Raw genomic sequence first — 10,172 nt, 5'->3', positions numbered from 1 at the left:
AATTGCAAAAAAAATAAGTGAAAACCAGAGGGATCTAATTCACCATGATGTGCACAATAAATAGCAATATGTTCAATATATTGGAATCAACCACCAAAATAACACAGCAAATAAACCTAGTTTAGATAGGCACATGGTAAATAAGATGGAAAGCATCCCGAATTTCCCAAAGAAAGCACTGGAATTTCCAAAAGGGAGACAGTGCCGTTCTTATTAGGCTGACGTTTCTGAGACATCTGTGTGTTTGTGTAGGCACAGATATAATTGAATTCTGTCACCTAAGTAACACTTCTTTTACTCCTTCCAAAATGGCTACTCAGCTGCTGGGTCAGACCAATTATTTTTTAAATCATTTGAATTTACCCATCCTTCCAATGTGTGGCAAGGAGAAACAAAGCAGCAACACCTCATTCTCAGTCTGTTCTCAAGCTCTTTTATGCAAGAACACATCTGTTTGCTCAATTAAAGATCCAATGACTACAATGCAACTGTATATCATTCGTATTACCTTTCTGTCACAGACACTTTAGTCACAAATTTTTGCCTCCAAAAGGTCTTTTTCTGCTTAGCTAGGTGCTTTATCCCAGCTTGTGCTTAATTTTTTCCCCCTTCCCCTCAAGACTACAATATGCTTGAAGCTGAAATTTTCATGCCTTGCATATATCTCTCTATTGGAAACCTTCTATTTCTTTACTTTGCTGGAAGTATTATTTGTTTTCTTTCTTCCTTTACAGCCCTTTCATTCAACCTTATTTGTCAGATGCCGTCTTTCTAATGTCAGGAAGGTCCTTGAAATATGAGGTCTTGAGAGTGTTTAAGTATCTCACCAATGGTTCTTTGTGGGATTCAGCATATTTTACAAGAATGAAATGTTACCCAATATACTGAAGAAATATAGCTTAATGTAGGAAAGACCTCCTAGAAACAGTGTGAAGAAAAGCTTTTATTTAAACAGAATAAAAAAAATCCATCTAGGTTTGAGTCTCAGCTTGAAAGGTGTATGGAAACTTAATTTGTTGTTCTACACCTTTCTAATTTCAGTTGCTTTAAAAGAATATCCAACTCATCTCTTTGTTTTGTATTGATTTGATATATGCAGAGGCACAGAAGGAAGATATTCTTGTTTGAAACTAAGAAAGTAACAACAATTTCTCCTTCAGAAAATTTAACTTTTCTCAAAACGTAGAATCAACCCACTTAACTACTGCCCTAAATGGGGAAAAAGCAGGCATTGACAATTATGAGATGAAGGGATTCTAGAGAATAAAGTATAATTTAGTGATATTTCCTTCCTACTTCTTAAAATAGCTTCTTGCCATACTTAATACTACAATTCTAAGTGCAAACTTGGAAAATCTGCAGTGGTACGTCATATATATTATGTATGCATACCAACCTACATTTTCTAGCCAAAAATAAAGCATAGATTTCAAATTAGATATTCAAGCTGACTGCAAAGGCTGGTTAGTAAAGCAATTGTGAAAAAGAAAAGAATGAGTATAAAATTAAATTATCCAAATCAAAATAAATATAACAGTAGAAAGCCTTTGGGATTATAGCCAACTATCAATCAGGTGCAGCACCTAGGAAAAACTTGTTTTCGATGTATGCTATTATGTTAGGCTTACACAAAGTAAGCTTCTTAAGAAAGAGATTCACAAGCGATTAGAGTATCAAAGTAGATATGACACTGTGGTTCTGAATATCCAACCTAAAACTAAGGATAAATTTTCTGTCAGTGAGAACAACTATTCAGTGAACAGCTTTCCTCCAGAAGCTGTGGGAGCTTCATCACTGGAAGTTTCTGAGGAGAAATTGGGCAGCCATTGGTCCAGAATAGTATCTGGACATGACCAGGGAATTGATTAGAAGACTTCCAAAGTCCCTTCCAACTCTTTTATTCTATTATCCTGAGCAGATTCAGAATAATGGAGGACTAGTTTACTATTTCCTCCTCGGCATAGTCCCATCAGAAATCCTTTAGCTGTTACTTGTATTCCAAGGATAGTTTTCTTTGAAATCCATGGAAAAGTTATAGATATTTTCCAGAAGAATGGTGGGGGAAAGAAACAATTAAATTAACCCTTTTCTTCCTGCATATTTCCAAACGTCCTAATGCTGACCATCAGGAAATTTCTTCATATAATAAAAGAATATGTACATCTATACCATTATTTGGGTCATCAGGAAATACTGCATTGCAGTTTTATTTAAGGATATAGAAAACCAGCATATTCCTAATTGGAATGTTACCTCTAAAAATTTTATCTATTCTAATCCCTTCTCTGAAAAACAAATTATTTCTTTTGTATCAATTATCTTCAACTCACATTTTCATTTTTCTATCTTTATTTTCATAGTGAGCTCCTCTTACATTTTTCTTCCCAGTACCAAAGTGGAATCACTTGCAATCTCAAATTTTAAGTGTGCTGGCCCCTTATTTTTGGTTTAATCTATTACTTCTCATCCTAATATTTTTAGAATATGTTCACTAGATATATTTAAGACCTAATCCTAAATCCAGTTTCAGATATAACTTAGAATATCTGACAGATGTTTCGGATTATATTTGCCAGTCGGAAGAGACTAGGTTGAATTTTTAGAGGTAACATTCCAAGAGAGGGAGGGAGGGAGGGAGGGAGGGAGGGAGGGAGGGAGAGAGAGAGAGAGAGAGAGAGAGAGAGAGAGAGAGAGAGAGAGAGACTGTATTAAAAATGACAAAGAATAGTAAATGTGAAGTCATAACTGGTATAGTGTTAAGGTTTGGTACTGTGATTAAAGCACTAGGCACAAAGTCAGCTGGTGACCTTGGGCCAATCTATCCTTCTCATCCCTATACAGTGGCAAACCAGTTCTGAAAAATGTTGCCAAGAAAATTTCAGGGACTATTTCAAGCAGTTTGCCAGGAGTCAATACTGACTCAGTCATTGAAAAAGAAGTCATGAAGTTGTTAATATAGTCAGATTGCAGACTCCGTTTCCCATTCCACATCGAATAAAATCATCCCAACCTAGATAGGAAATTTTGAACTTTTTATAAGAAAGGAATAGAAGTCCATGGAGAAAACTACATGAAGAACTGTGCATCCAGAGTCTTTAACAGCTTCTGATTAATGTCAGAAATCTCTGACAGAAGAAAACCTGGGAAATTGAAGAAGACCAAGACTTCAGGAAAATTTCTATTTCTGAAAAAAATAGGTGGCACGAATAGTCTGGAATTTGCACTAGCTTTTTAATGCCTGTTTTCTATGTTGTGCTCAATTTCATTTTCTTTATCTCTCTGTATAAGAAATGAAATAGAGTGCTTAATTTCAGACTCATTTCTTACCTCAGGCTATGTACATGAACATAGTACATTTAATTTTATTTATTTAGAAACTTCTTGGAATCTGTAATGATTTGCATTTGTGAACTATGAATTTGGGAAGAAGTCTCTTCTTTTGTAACAGACCATCATTATTTGGGGAAATCTTTAGTTATCTTCTTCCATATTGAATTTTAATACTTGAAAAGGGAGTTTACATTTTTAAAAAAAAAAAATAAGATATTTTGATTTTTGTTTATCCCTTTGAAGAGAGCTTAATATTCCAAGGCTGGAGAGGAAGTCAGGAGATGGTACGGCCTAAATTATTTTGGTGTTTATATTTTGACTTTTTAATCCCAGAAAGGTAGTGCAACATGTGAGGGGCCCCATTCTTCTTCATATTTGGGTTAAGGGCAGACATTCAAATCCTGTCACTACCAGTTCATTCATGGGCGCATGCTGGAAGCTTCTGTGCATGCGCAGAGACGTTCGGGTGGGTGGGCGGAGCCTCCCACCACTGCTACCGGTTCGCCCAATCCAGGGCAAACCAGAAGCAACCCACCACTGGGTTAAGGGGAGGAAATATGACACAAACATTTGGTGGAAGATACTTTTGGCAGCTGGAACTTTCTTCTTGCTACTCAACGCAGAAGGAAGGATCAAGTTATGAAGACAAAGACCTTCTGGGAGATAAGTTTTAGACTCCAGATTTTCACTCTGCAGGCCTCAGTATTTGCTCTATTATTTTTATTTTGTTTTGCTAGTGGTAATATACAGTAGTGAAAGAGTAAGTAAAAGAAGATAAAACACTGGCAAATTTTGTGTTTGGCGAAGGTTGCTAAGATTATAACAAACTGCAGAATGAATCAGTCAGTCACTTGTGGACCAAATAAAGACTGAGAGCTCCCTTGAAAAGATGATCAGCAAGCAGAAACTCACACAGTTTCACCGTACGATGCGAGCAGATGATAGACTGGAAAAAAATGATTATGCTTGGTAAGGTTGAGGGAGATAGAAAAAGAGGCAGACAATGGATAAGGCAGATAGATAGGGTCAAGGCGATTACAGGAATGTCTTTGGAAGAGCTAAAAGTTATTACTAGGGACAAATTGTGACCATTTATCCATGCTGACACCAGAAGTTGAATCCAACTTGATGTCACCTAACTAACCATTTGTGGCTCTTCTCCCAGGCAAAGTCACGTAGTTATGAGCACACGGAAAAGGAAATCCTTTAATATCCTCCCAAGCTTTAAAAATAAGAATTGATTCTCTTGTGTAGAGGCAAATTGGTTGTACAATATGCAGTCTGAATTGACTGTGCAATTTTATCAGAGGTTAAATGTTTATAAAATAAAAGAAAGAAATGAACAGAGCAATTGTTCACCGCAGGGATTCCTTTTAGTACAATCATTTTGCTGAATAAATCAACATACATAGCAGGTCAGGACCCAAGATTTCTTACAAATTCTAATGGAGCTCTTTCAAACTAAGATTTCTTTTAGGGTAGTCAGGCCCTAATTCTCCCTAGTCTTATGAAATTCCCTACCTTGGCAGATAAGAACTTTGGGCTGAGCTGTAATGGGTCTGGAGAACCTAATATATAGTAGAAGTAAGTCCCAGTAAATTTTCAGGAGAAGATATATGGAATACAGAATAATAGAGTTGGGAGGGATCTTGTAGATCTCCTAGTCCAACCCCCTGCTCAAGCAGGAGATCTTATACTATTTCAGACAAGTGTCTCCCCAGTGTCTTCTTAAAAGCCTCCAGGGATGAAGCGTCCATGATTTCTGAAGGCAAGCTGTTTCACAGGTTAGTTGTCCTCACTGTTAGGAAGTTTTTCCTTAATTCCAGATTGCTTCTTTCCTTGATTAGTTTGCATCCATTATTTCTTGTCTTGCATTCTGGTACTTTGGAAAATAGATGGACCCCTTCTGTGAATTTGTTATAGAATTGTCATCCACTAAACATCCATATCACAATATTTATGAACTATGGCAGAGAACATAGCAACATGTTTTGAAAAATTATAGGCGTTGTAGTTTAATACTGTCAGGCTTCCTATTTGGGGCTTAGTAGAAAATCACTAATGATTCAATACTTCCCAAATCTTCAATTTGACTTGGCTGAAAACTCTCAGGCACACTTCATCTAGATTAGAATTTTTGGCAGGTGTTTCAAATTAAGTCTTCTTCCCCCAACCTGCCCATTTTAAAGGATACTTCATATGATACTTGGTGGTCTTGAAACCAAATGAAATATGTTTTTATCATCTTCTCTGGCTTGGGATCCATCTGTCCTCAATCCTTGTTTGCAAGCATCCCCATCTACAAAGGCAACAAAAAGACATTGGTAAACTGGGAGAGTACAGAATTTCTTGAGAAATGAAGAGAAGCTGGAGAACCGCCTCATTCATTTGCCCTCTGGCAACCTTCAAATGGTCATGCCCACAATGGCAAGCATTTTGTGACTATGAAAGCACTCTGACAAAGCCATTTTGTCATAATGCTCATGAGAAGTTAGCAAAATGTTCAGTGTGCCCACCAGTCTAAAAAGATTGCTTACCTCCTACAGAGCCTTCATAGATTCAAAGATCATAAAAACAGGGAAATATGTTATACATTTTTTAAAAAAGGGCAAAAACCACATTAGGTTATAGAAAGAGTACAATTACAATGAACTGATTTCTCACTTCTGCATTGGGGAAGCTTCAGTCTTACTTCAACTATTTCTGCTGACATAATTAATTCTTTGTAAAGAAAATTATCGCAAAGTTGAAAAAAGGAGAAGATGTTTTAAAAATAATCTAATAGCGGGAAGAAACTGGGGATCTGTGAAGACAGATTAAGGTTTAATGTCACAACAGTTTATGGTATGAAGAATGTGAGACCTTGCATGATTCTATTTAACAAGTGACATCCAACAGAGGAGGCAAGAACTGTAGGGCATTTTGACGTGAAAAATGTGGATTTGCTATATGAGTATTTATCCGAGCTCACAACTAGCAGGCAATGAGGCATGAAATGCATTGTCAAACAGACGGAGTTCCAAATATAATGCATTACTTTAAGTTAAGCACTGCTTTTAGGAGACCTGGTGAGACTCTCATTGAATGGCATGGACTCCTACTTTTTCTGTTTCATCAGCTCTTTTTGCTGCGGCAGTTTACAACATCAAGAAGAAAGTTGCAAAGAGAAAGTAATTAAGTTCTGCCAAATCATGAGGAATCCACAACTGCTTCCCAGTGACAGTTTGCTCCTAAGTAAGGTAGCCAGTTTCTAAAGTCGTTTGAAGATGCCTGCTTAGCATTGACAGTTAGATAATAAATATCTATGAATGTGGGAATACTGCGTAATCAGAAGGAGAAAAAGAGGACTAAGCTTTGGAAATACTTCATAAAGAAACCTACTGTCCTACAGAATAATATGTTCTAAGTTGTTTATATTTGTACTCATTCATTCATTCATTCATTCATTCACTCACTCACTCACTCATTCAACCTGTACTATCTATTTGTATAAATATTCATAGTAGGGAGATTTGTGTAACTCACATCATTTTTTCCCCTTAGTTTCAGCAGGTGGCAGCACCTAACTGAATTTCACTGGTTCTAAAAAAATAAAATAAAAATAAAAATACCTAAGCAGGGTTTTGCACTTGGATGGGAGACTACCAGGAAATACCAAGTCTGTAGATTAGTCTGGGAAGTAAAAAAGAAATTCTGAAAAATCCCTTCTCGCTCCTATGGGTGGTATATGCATCTTTCTCAATCTTGCGTCCTCCATCAGAGGCCTGGGAGTTTGAGGGTTCTTCCCAGTGTCTTAGCTGCTTCCACCACTCCAATCTTCTGGAGTGTGATGTTGTTCTTGGGATTAATTGGAGCCACTCTCCCAGTTTAGGAGTCATAGCCTCCTACCACCACTGGCACTACTTTGGCCTTTACTGTCCACGTCCTCTCTAGTTCCTCCTTCAGGCCTCAATACTTCTCATATTCTCATATTCCTTCCTCCTGATGTTGCTATCTGTTTGCACTACTACATTTATGCTGCTGACAACTCTCCAGTTCTCTTCTGGTTTTTGTCTACGGTACTACTATGATGTCTGGTTGATTGACCAGTACTGCCCATCATTCTGGATCTGGAAGACCCACAGGATTTTAGCCCTCTTATTCTCCATGACCTTCTATGGAACCTCCCATCTGGACTTGGGAGGGTCTAGCCCAGAGATGGGGCTAGACCTTCCCTTTATGACTTGTGGACCTCAGCTCCCAGAATTCCTGGCTCAGGAATTCTGTGAGTTGAAGTACACATGTCATAAAGAGACCATCGTTCCCCATCCCTAGTCTAGCCTATTACTCTGTAGATGTTTCTGTCCGCAATGCCAGCAACTTGGTTGTGTCATGTAGTGAACGCTGTTCCTGCCTTTATCTTATATCCTGCCACTATGTGTTGGACTGTCCCTGAGATTCTTTGCACAGTTTGCACCTTATGGTCTGTCTAATGTAGTAGACCCCTGCTTCTATTGGTCTGGTGCTTAGTGCTTGTTCTTGTGCTGCTATGATCACACAGGACCAGAATCAGCTGCTATGATACACACAGGACCAGAATCAGCAGTTTAACTTCTTTTAAAAGAAAAAGGACACTCTTTCGAAGACTATAATATTAACATTTTAGATAGGGAAGATCGATGGTTTGAGAGAGGAAAAAAGAATACATTTATGCCAAAGTGGAAATCCTTTCCCTCAGTTGAGGTGGAAGCCTTAGACACAACCTGCCCCATTTTTTATGCTGCTCTTTCATCAATCCACAGGAAGATTATGACCACTTCATAGGTTCACCAGGGAGACCACACTTAATGACCCACTTAGAGTAAAGGATTTAGGAGTTGGAACATTTACAACTCTCTGCCTATGCAGGTAATGAGCCAATCCAAATTAGGTGAGAAATGAAATCTCCCTGGAGGACATATATGGCGTCCCTCTAACCAAATTGCCCTGACTGAAGAAGCTACTTGGATAAGCAAAATGTTTCAAACCAACAAGAAAAGAAGTCTAGTAGCCGTGACTCAACTACCAGAAACATTACCTGATGATTGAGAATTTTCATTGACAATTATCTGTTTTCTCTAAACTCCCTAACTTCCCTTAAGAAACTCTCAGTGCTGCTGTGATATAATGCTCCAGTAGACTGCCTATTTCCCTATCACTGCTTTCATCAGCATGTTAAGCATTTATTTAATAGCAAAAAGAATGACCATGGAGTAGCATTTCTATGGCAATGCATTAATGGTGAGCTAGGCTAGGCTAGGCTAGGCTAAGCTAGGCTAGGCTAGGCTAGGCTAGGACAGGACAGGACAGGACAGGACAGGACAGGGCAGGGCAGGGCAGAGCAGAGCAGAGCAGAGCAGAGCAGAGCAGAGCAGAGCAGAGCAGAACAGAACAGAACAGAACAGAACAGAATAACAGAGTTGGAAGGAACCTTAGAAGGGTCTTCTAGTACAACCCCCTGCTCAGGCAGGAAATCCTATACCATTTCAGACATATGGTTGTCCAATCTCTTCTTAAAAACTTCCAGTGTTGGAGAATTCACAACTTCTGGAGGCAAGTTGTTCCACTGATTAATTGTTCTAACTGTCAGGAAATTTCTCCTTAGTTCTAAATTGCTTCTCTCCTTGTTTAGTTTCTACCCATTGCTTCTTATCCTGCCCTCAGGTGCTTTGAAGAATAGCTTGACTCTCTCTTCTTTGTGGTAGCCCCTGAGATATTGGAACACTCCTATCATGTCTCCCCTAGTCCTTCTCTTCATTAAACTAGACATACCCAATTCCATCAACCGTTCTTCATATGTTTTAGTCTCCAGTCCCCTAATCATCTTTGTTGCTCTTCTCTGCACTCTTTCTAGAGTCTCAACATCTTTTTTACATTGTGGTGACCAAAACTGGATGCAGTATTCCAAGTGTGGATTATGAGATAGGTTTCAGATTAAAGTTCACGAAATATATTTATGTGAAATTGCACGTGAACTGAGTTACTCTTTGCATCAACTTCTGCTATGTTAGAATACATTGGGTAAGAAGGACATCCAGATGCCACACAGCCTCAAATATCTTCCATAGTCACATCATAATTAACAATGAGTTTAGGGAGAAGATTGTAAGGTTCTATTGGAAGACCCTCAGAGCAACCTGCTGTGTTCTATTTTCAGGAGGTTGGGGATTGAGTCTCAGAGGCCCTGTTTTTCTGCTTCCAATTTCTGGAATGGCCACTTCCCACAAGAAGACCGTTTGGCCCTAACTCTGGTTGCTTCCATAAGTTTTTTAAAATGGAACGTTTCTGTAGGAGATTAATGGGCTATCAGCAGATGACTTTTTGGAGTTTAGCTTTGTTTATATTTACTGCTGGTTTTATTTTATAACACTTGTAGTGTTACCGTGTTTTTTTAATGTTTATGACCCATCAAGAGTCTTTGCATGATTGTGGTGGGTATAAATATGATAGATTAATAAATAAGTTCCAAATGGTGCATTATTCCTCTTTTGTAAATAAGGGATTTTTTAAAAATTATTTTCCTTGGTAATTTGTCAAGAGACCTGCACTGAAACAGTCTCTTTGGTTGGTCAGCTGATTTCAGATCTGGGCAGATCTGGACAATTACATACAAGTCCTTCTACCTCTTATGTTAAAATCAAAGCTACAATTGCAGCAACCCTCATTTTCAGGCTGCTTGTATTTCAGCTGGCAAAGCCTGCATGGAAATTAATAATAGCTTTTCCATCTGCAAATAAAAGTGTGGCACTTTAAATTTTTGGCAGCAAACTGGCATTTTGTCATTTAATCATTTCACATCATTACACTGCAATATGCAATGTAAT

General features: G+C 38.1%; 1 long non-coding RNA gene across 1 annotated transcript; it reads right to left on the bottom strand.

Moving 5' to 3' along the window:
* Positions 1–930: 930 nt before the first annotated feature.
* Positions 931–5,712, bottom strand: LOC117674808 (uncharacterized). The gene is made up of 2 exons (XR_004593988.3): positions 5,525–5,712; positions 931–1,119 (listed from the first exon to the last, which is right to left on the bottom strand). It is a non-coding gene; the product is annotated as an uncharacterized LOC117674808 (long non-coding RNA).
* Positions 5,713–10,172: the final 4,460 nt, after the last annotated feature.

The sequence above is a fragment of the Pantherophis guttatus genome, chromosome 3 (assembly GCF_059756535.1).
Source record: "Pantherophis guttatus breed Tessera chromosome 3, ASM5975653v1, whole genome shotgun sequence".
Classification (NCBI taxonomy): domain Eukaryota; kingdom Metazoa; phylum Chordata; class Lepidosauria; order Squamata; family Colubridae; genus Pantherophis; species Pantherophis guttatus.
The sequence above is the reverse complement of the archived record's forward strand: the minus strand, read 5'-3'. Positions and strand labels throughout refer to the sequence as shown.